General features: G+C 33.9%; 1 pseudogene; it reads left to right on the top strand.

Moving 5' to 3' along the window:
* The first annotated feature begins 1,622 nt into the window (after positions 1-1,622).
* LOC148598399 (uncharacterized) lies at positions 1,623-3,904 on the top strand (annotated as a pseudogene).
* Positions 3,905-7,016: the final 3,112 nt, after the last annotated feature.

Raw genomic sequence — 7,016 nt, 5'->3', positions numbered from 1 at the left:
ATTAAGGTTACACGCTCATGCATTTGTTGTGTTTCTTTCTTCCATCGAAGGATACTTAAAAAGAATGATTTTTGGTTTTCGACAGATAGCATTTAGGTACATACAGGTACTCAAAGGGGGATACAAAACAAATATGGAACATTTGAAGCAGATACCCTCTGTGATTTAAACAGATTAAAATAGATTGTGTCTTCGGTCAACCACGATTTAAAGGCTCAGCTTGCGCTTATCCACCAGTAGGTCAGTGTGGTACGGACCATGATGAATCAAAAGAACCAAAAAAATGGATTTTGTCTTTTTTATCCCGTTTTAAGTCCAGTTAAATAATAGGCCTGATAGTATGTGCATATATGTAGACAACACAATAAGTTGTTAAGGCTGTCTTAAATACAGTGGGCATTTGTGCAAAAAATAATGTCTTCTGAATACAAATCATTTTTCAAATTGTATCTAACAAAGGCATTCTTGATTAAAGAAGTTAAAACGCTTTTTAAGAAAAACGGCCCTACAAAATCCTGAATTTTTCGCCCTTACCAATAGAAAAGATAACTCAATAATCATGAACACAATATATCATAGTTTTCAAATATGTGAAGAAGTAATATTGTCTGACCGTTAAAGACGGTTATTTTATCCCCCGAATCAACGTCGGTAACGAAAAAGTGCGCATTTTAGCTTAAAAAGTGTTTTATTTTATTAACATTCAATGTGGCCGCATGAAAGGACAATAATTTAATTTTGTGAATTATTTTTTTTTATGTATTTGTCTTCAAAAATACAGCTGTCAAGCCGTAATCGAAAGCTGCGGCCTTATCGTAATTCTAGAAATAAACATCTGCATCGTCTGCTGCTGAACTCCTGACAAAGATGTTCAACTTAATTCACAGACTTGATGAATGAAGACCAAGTGATGACACAGGTATATATTTGTCAGAACTTTCTTTATCAGTTATTTTCAATAATCCGAAACATATTTTAGTGTGATGAAGTGATTTTACATGGTCCAGAATCCATATTGCTGTCAGAGAATCCTGTCTGTAGACCACGATATGCTTGACCCACAATAGAACATGTGTTTAAAATAGTTTTCAATTTCTACTGTTTCTTTTACATGTTATGTAAATAAAAATATCAAAGTCGGAAATAAATTTGAGGTTGAAAATGGAAAGAACGCACGACAAACACGGAAATCACAGAGAAAAACGCTTTCATAATCAAGGGTAGTATGAGCGTTCGTATAACTGATGTGATCCTGAAAATTTTCAGTCATGACATAAGAATATGTTGCAAAAAAAAAAACAGATATATTTAGCAGACGAAGACCCTATGATCTTATGTCATTCCCGCCCGCGTCGATTTATGACTACGTTTTACATAAATTTGAGTTAGATCTGCCGTGGTCTGGTGGATGGCTGCCAAGTTTTTATGCATATGGATGGTTGTTCTAATCTAGGTTTTTAGTTTGATTTTGTTTTGTTATATATATTGAACAAAAGATTATATAATCATAATAATAATGCTAACTTTTTACAGCCATTATTTTTATTCGGTTTTCACTCGAATAAGAATATCGTTTCTTATATATCTAAGTACAGTTTTAAAGGTATTCTTATTTTTATAGGATGCCTGGTTCTGGTCCTTGTCAGTACTTGCATGTTATGCAAAAACGTCCAAAATCATGTCAGAGAATACCAGTAAACAAAGATTTGTCAAAAGTACTGAGAAAATATGTTCTACTAGACAAACCAGAGGGAGTAATTTGTAATAGATGTAGCCATGAGTGCTATAAGATCAAAGACCAAACGGCTAAAACAAATAGTCCAAGTGACACCAAACTGTCACATCAAAAAGAAAGGTTGGATAAAGTAACGTCAAGTGCTGTTTCAAGTCCATCGTCAGTTAGCCTACCAATACAAAGCATAGCAAAATCTCATGCTTAAAGTATTATATGCAGGAAACCAGGTCCAAAACTGATAGTTATTTCTGCTGATGTCAGGTTTAAAGTATTTATGGTACACAATAGTTTGATTCCTAAAGGTTCTCGGTGTTGCCGCTACCATGTCACGAATGGCATCATTAAAGATGTAAAGAATGTCCAGTCTTTATTTGATCAGTCTTGTGTCAACAAAACCACAATAATGGAACTGATACAACTGAGAGAAGAGGCAAATGCTAAAGGTGAAAATCGTTAGACTTTGATTCACCCTGTGGATTGTCCAATGAAGAGTATAAGACATTAACTGGTTTAGCCAAAGAAGAATTTGATGATCTGATGACCTACGTTGCAGATATCAACAATTCTAGGTCTAGAAGTACAAGAACTTGTGTTGCAGTATTGTTAACCAAACTGAAATCTGGGATGGACAACAATTTATTGGGTGCAATGTTCAATATGACAAAAGAACAGGTAAACGCAAATGATATTTTACCTGCTAAGTCATAATTTTGTTCGTCTTTTACAGATACGGAGGGCAATTTCATCTACTCGACGTTCTTTGGGCACCAGTTTTGTACCGAAATATCTCGGTTTTAATCATATGACACGAGAAACTGTTATTAACAACCATACATGGCCATTAGCAAAGGAGTTACTTACACCAGGAACTTAGCTTGATGACAAAGCAATACTTGTTCTTGACGGGACGTATGTATATGTACAGATTTGGAATTTCAAAGAAGATCATATAGCATGCACAAGCATCGATCTTTAGTGAAGCCTTTAATGATCGTGACTACAACAGGTTATATAATAGCCGTTTTAGGGCCGTATCTAGCTGACGGAAAAAAAACTCAGATGCAAATATTCTTAAATATATTATTTCAACAAATGTGCAAGAAATGAAATTCTGGTTGCATGAAGGCGACATGTTTGTGGTCAACCGCGGGTTTCTGAGGAGATACTTGAACATATTGGGATCAAAATGTAAATGCCATCCTTTCTACGAAAGGGACGAAAACAGCACACGGTAGAAGATGGTAACAAATATTCAAGATTAGTAACTAAGGTACTTATTCAAAAAATATCTAACCAAGTCAATTAGTGTCGTCTGTACATTGTATTAAAAATCAAGAAGTAGTTTCTATATGCTTTATCTAAAGTTTTGTTTGCGCACTATTCGTTGTTAGAGACAACTATACTAATTTCTTTTTGACAGGGTAGCTTGGAACAATTTCAAAATAAGTATTTTGAACACGAACCTTTTTTATATAGATATATTTATCATTATCATGATCCGATCATTATGATTTTGTATTTTTGGAAATATTAACATTGGATCGATGTAAGCTTAATAAAATATTTTATCCGTTAACATGATGAAAATAAAAATTGATCCGAATGAATCTACCGAAAGACGTCGTACCTTTATTTTCTCTACCGGTTGTCGTTTAAAATAGTGAATGTGAATGTATACTATATTATGTTTACAAGGCAAAATCACATCACTAAAAAAAGGTTCATGTACATGTACAATATTTTTTTGAAGTATGAAGATATCTCTTCTCAAAATACTTGTGATTTTTCTACTGGGTTGTAAACATGCATCTGCCAATACACGTCCTTTCGTAAACTAGGTAAATCCTTAAAAAGCAATTCTTGGAGCAGTGAATTCTATGGCCTTCAATAATTATAGCTCTTGTTTGGTTGTAGATCAGATGGGTAGTTGAATCCGTCAATGGAAAGATAAAAACCTGGCGATATTTAGACAAAACACTACCCAATACACAGCTACCTTATATTGGAGAAAATGTCAAAATAATTAGTGCCATCTGCAACAAGTACAGATAATTAACCGTTCTTCATTTGTTGTCATGTTTTTTGTTTGTTTGTTGTTTTTTTCTCTCTCTTTTTTCTCTGTCTTAGAGCAATATTCTCTATTTAAGCTGATCTCCTAATATTGCTAATAATTATGAAAGCGTATATTGACAGTCTTTGTCTAAATAGATTACATACCGCTAGATGAACGATTGCTTTATAGAAATGGATAGGATAAAACATTTTTGCATCTCTTTTCTCTCTCGCCATATTTGAACAAGTTCCTCGATTACATGTATACAATCTACATAAATAAGCTGTTGAAAATCGTGATTTTTTGCTGGCCACAAAAATGCTTCACCTTTCATCTCAAGCTACCCTGTCAAAAAGAAATTAATATAGTTGTCTCTAACAACGAATAGTGCGCAAACAAAACTTTAGATAAAGCATAAAGACCAAGTTGTTGAGTTAGCTAAAAGGCCGTCACAATGGAAATCAATAGATAATGCAGAGGAACTAAAATGATTTCGCAGTATATACAGAAGACGAATAAGAGCTTTAACATTAGGAGTGTATCAGGTAAACTTGGCAAAAAGTTACACCCGAGAACATTTAAAAGAAGATGTAACTTATGAAATAAATGTAAGTTAACAACAGCAGGATTTGTTGTCAGCGAAAATCCAGAGTAGGCATGTTACAAGCAAACAGTATCTTTGCGCCCCATGCAGGTCCGGGTGTCAAAAGAATAGGCCTGCAGCAGCGCTAAGATTGTCGTAAAAGGCGACTAAATAGTGTTAGGAACCCTAGCCAGGGCGCTCTGCCCACAGAGCAACTGGGTTGTGTGTCCCAGGTGGTGGAATGGGGGTTTACATGCTGGAGTTGTCAGGCTATGATACGGCAAACGTGACCGCAAACCATAGTGGTGCACCGTGTTGGGAAAAATGCCACGTTGTCGACCCCATTATCCTTGTGTCCCATCCCATTTTTCATTTCATCATCATTTCATGTTCATTTTATCATCCACTCCATGTTCATCGCCTGAATATAGCTGAAATATTGTTGCTCGGGCGTTAAACCATAACAAACAAACCAACAAAAACAAACAGTATCTTTGCTGGATAAAATACGCCGAGGGTGCAGTTTTGGCCTGGTAATGTCAATACAAAATGGTAGCAAGAGTAGTAGGACCGTGCGCTCATATTACAAGCGTCATATGGTACCTTGCTTATACCAGACATTCTGGTCTCAGACTTGGTGGTAGTAAAAGTGGTTAGACTATATTTAAACTTACAAAATGTTTAACTTCATATTCTATTTTATCGAACTGCACATTTAGAAATAATTGTTGGTATTGTAATAAACGGTAAACTGACAACAGAAGAAACCACAACGACTAATTTTATAAACTTTATTGTAGAACAACCTGTGGAAAAAGAAATTTAGGTGCAAAATAATCAATTGATTTGTTAGGGATGAGTACTCACATCTACGATATTTGGCACTTTTTTACTAAAATAACATTTCATAGTTCGTTAAAAGGAAATCATTTGATTTCAATAACTTGATATTTTACTTAGACCACGTAATTTGTGTGTCATACACTCTTACTGTTGCGAAATGTGTACTTTTTTATCGCAAATTTTGTACTTTCATTTCGCTGTCAGCCATGCTGTTTGTGTCATGTGATCAAATATAAAAAAATTGTTTTTCGCATTGGTACTAATTGTGAACGTACCCCATTATGATAAGAAAATCATTAGACATGTTGAATTTTTCATTTTACACTATAAAAGTTGCTTTGAATTGCTATTAAAGTATTTTTGAGATAACTATAACCAATCCTAAAGGAACTAGTTTTCTTGGAATTAGTACGCGCGTCGTCTGCATTTTGACGCTATAGTCCCAACTTAGCGCATAGTCAAACTATTAATTTATTAATCTATTTTTCATAGAACCAAAGTAATAATAAGTTTTTATAAGCCACAACTTCAACTAAATTAACTTGTCAGGCAAATTTATTGTTTCTAACTATATAATATTAGGGACGTCAGGATTTTTGTCAGAATTCCTGAGATTTAAGGATTTTTCCGGTCATTTATTGTAATTTTTTTATTGGCTATCAGGATTTTTTTAATCCAACTCTTGTTTAATATTGGTTGTCAGTTATATAGATAAAATAATTTAAGTTACAATAAGAAATATGGGTTAGACGTTATAAATCCCGGCAGTATCAGGAATTTTTTAATCCAACTCTTGTTTACTATTGGTTGTCAGGAACTTTCAGAATATATAAATACAGAGAATGTCAGTGTGATGGCGGATAACTCGCGAAGTACTTCTCAGAAACTGCCAAACCAATACACTTGCCAAAATATTTAGAAAGTCATACAGACAGTGTTGGAAGTTGAATGTACCAAAGCGGCATATCTTGAAAGGTTAATGTCAGTTATATAGATAAAATCATTTATGTTATAATAAGAAATATGGGTTAGACGTTATAAATCCAGGCAGTTATCCCCCACCACACTGAGAATCCAAATGCTATGCGTTGTTTAATGTACTTGTTATAAATGACTACATATATTCCCGCATATGGTGCTATGGAAACCTGTGGACCAGAATAAAGTTGTTTTCCTCGTTATTGAGTATTTTGCTTATCATAATGATCCCGACAAACGAGACAGTAAATAAAAGAAGTGTCAACCGAACGGGACCGCCACTGTCGGCCGGCGAGCCTCCTCGTGTTACAGTATTAATGATTTGATTTTTTTTCATTTATGTCAAAAATACGATTTTGAGAAATATCCCATACAAAACATACTGTAAATGTATATTTCAAATTCAATAAAGCGACTGTTAATTATTGTACTGTAAAGTAAACCACAGTTCTAAATTATCATTTGTTAAAAAGGAAATAGTAATATAGAATTTACAGTAGCGTAATACTTCTTATACGACCTCCCTTTTTGAAATGACGTCCCTCAAAACGTTGTTTTGAAGTAACTTCAAAATATTGGTTCTTTATTTAAAGGCACCATAAAAGATTTCTCAGGTACACAATTTCTAAACTTCTATTTTTGATAATGACGTCTGAACCACTTTTTACTCAAACATATATTTTTTTGAAAATTTAAGATAAGGGCCGATTTTCGTCAAAAACGTACTTTCTCCTTTGCTTTGTTATATGGTGAACGATTGAAGTCTTGTATTTATTATTGTTGAATAATATATTAAAATCGATAACTATTATTAAGGAATTATG

The sequence above is a fragment of the Perna viridis genome, chromosome 14, assembly GCF_037379345.1.
Source record: "Perna viridis isolate PV_CMFRI_1.1 ecotype Kerala chromosome 14, ASM3737934v1, whole genome shotgun sequence".
Classification (NCBI taxonomy): Eukaryota; Metazoa; Mollusca; class Bivalvia; order Mytilida; family Mytilidae; genus Perna; species Perna viridis.
The sequence above is the reverse complement of the archived record's forward strand: the minus strand, read 5'-3'. Positions and strand labels throughout refer to the sequence as shown.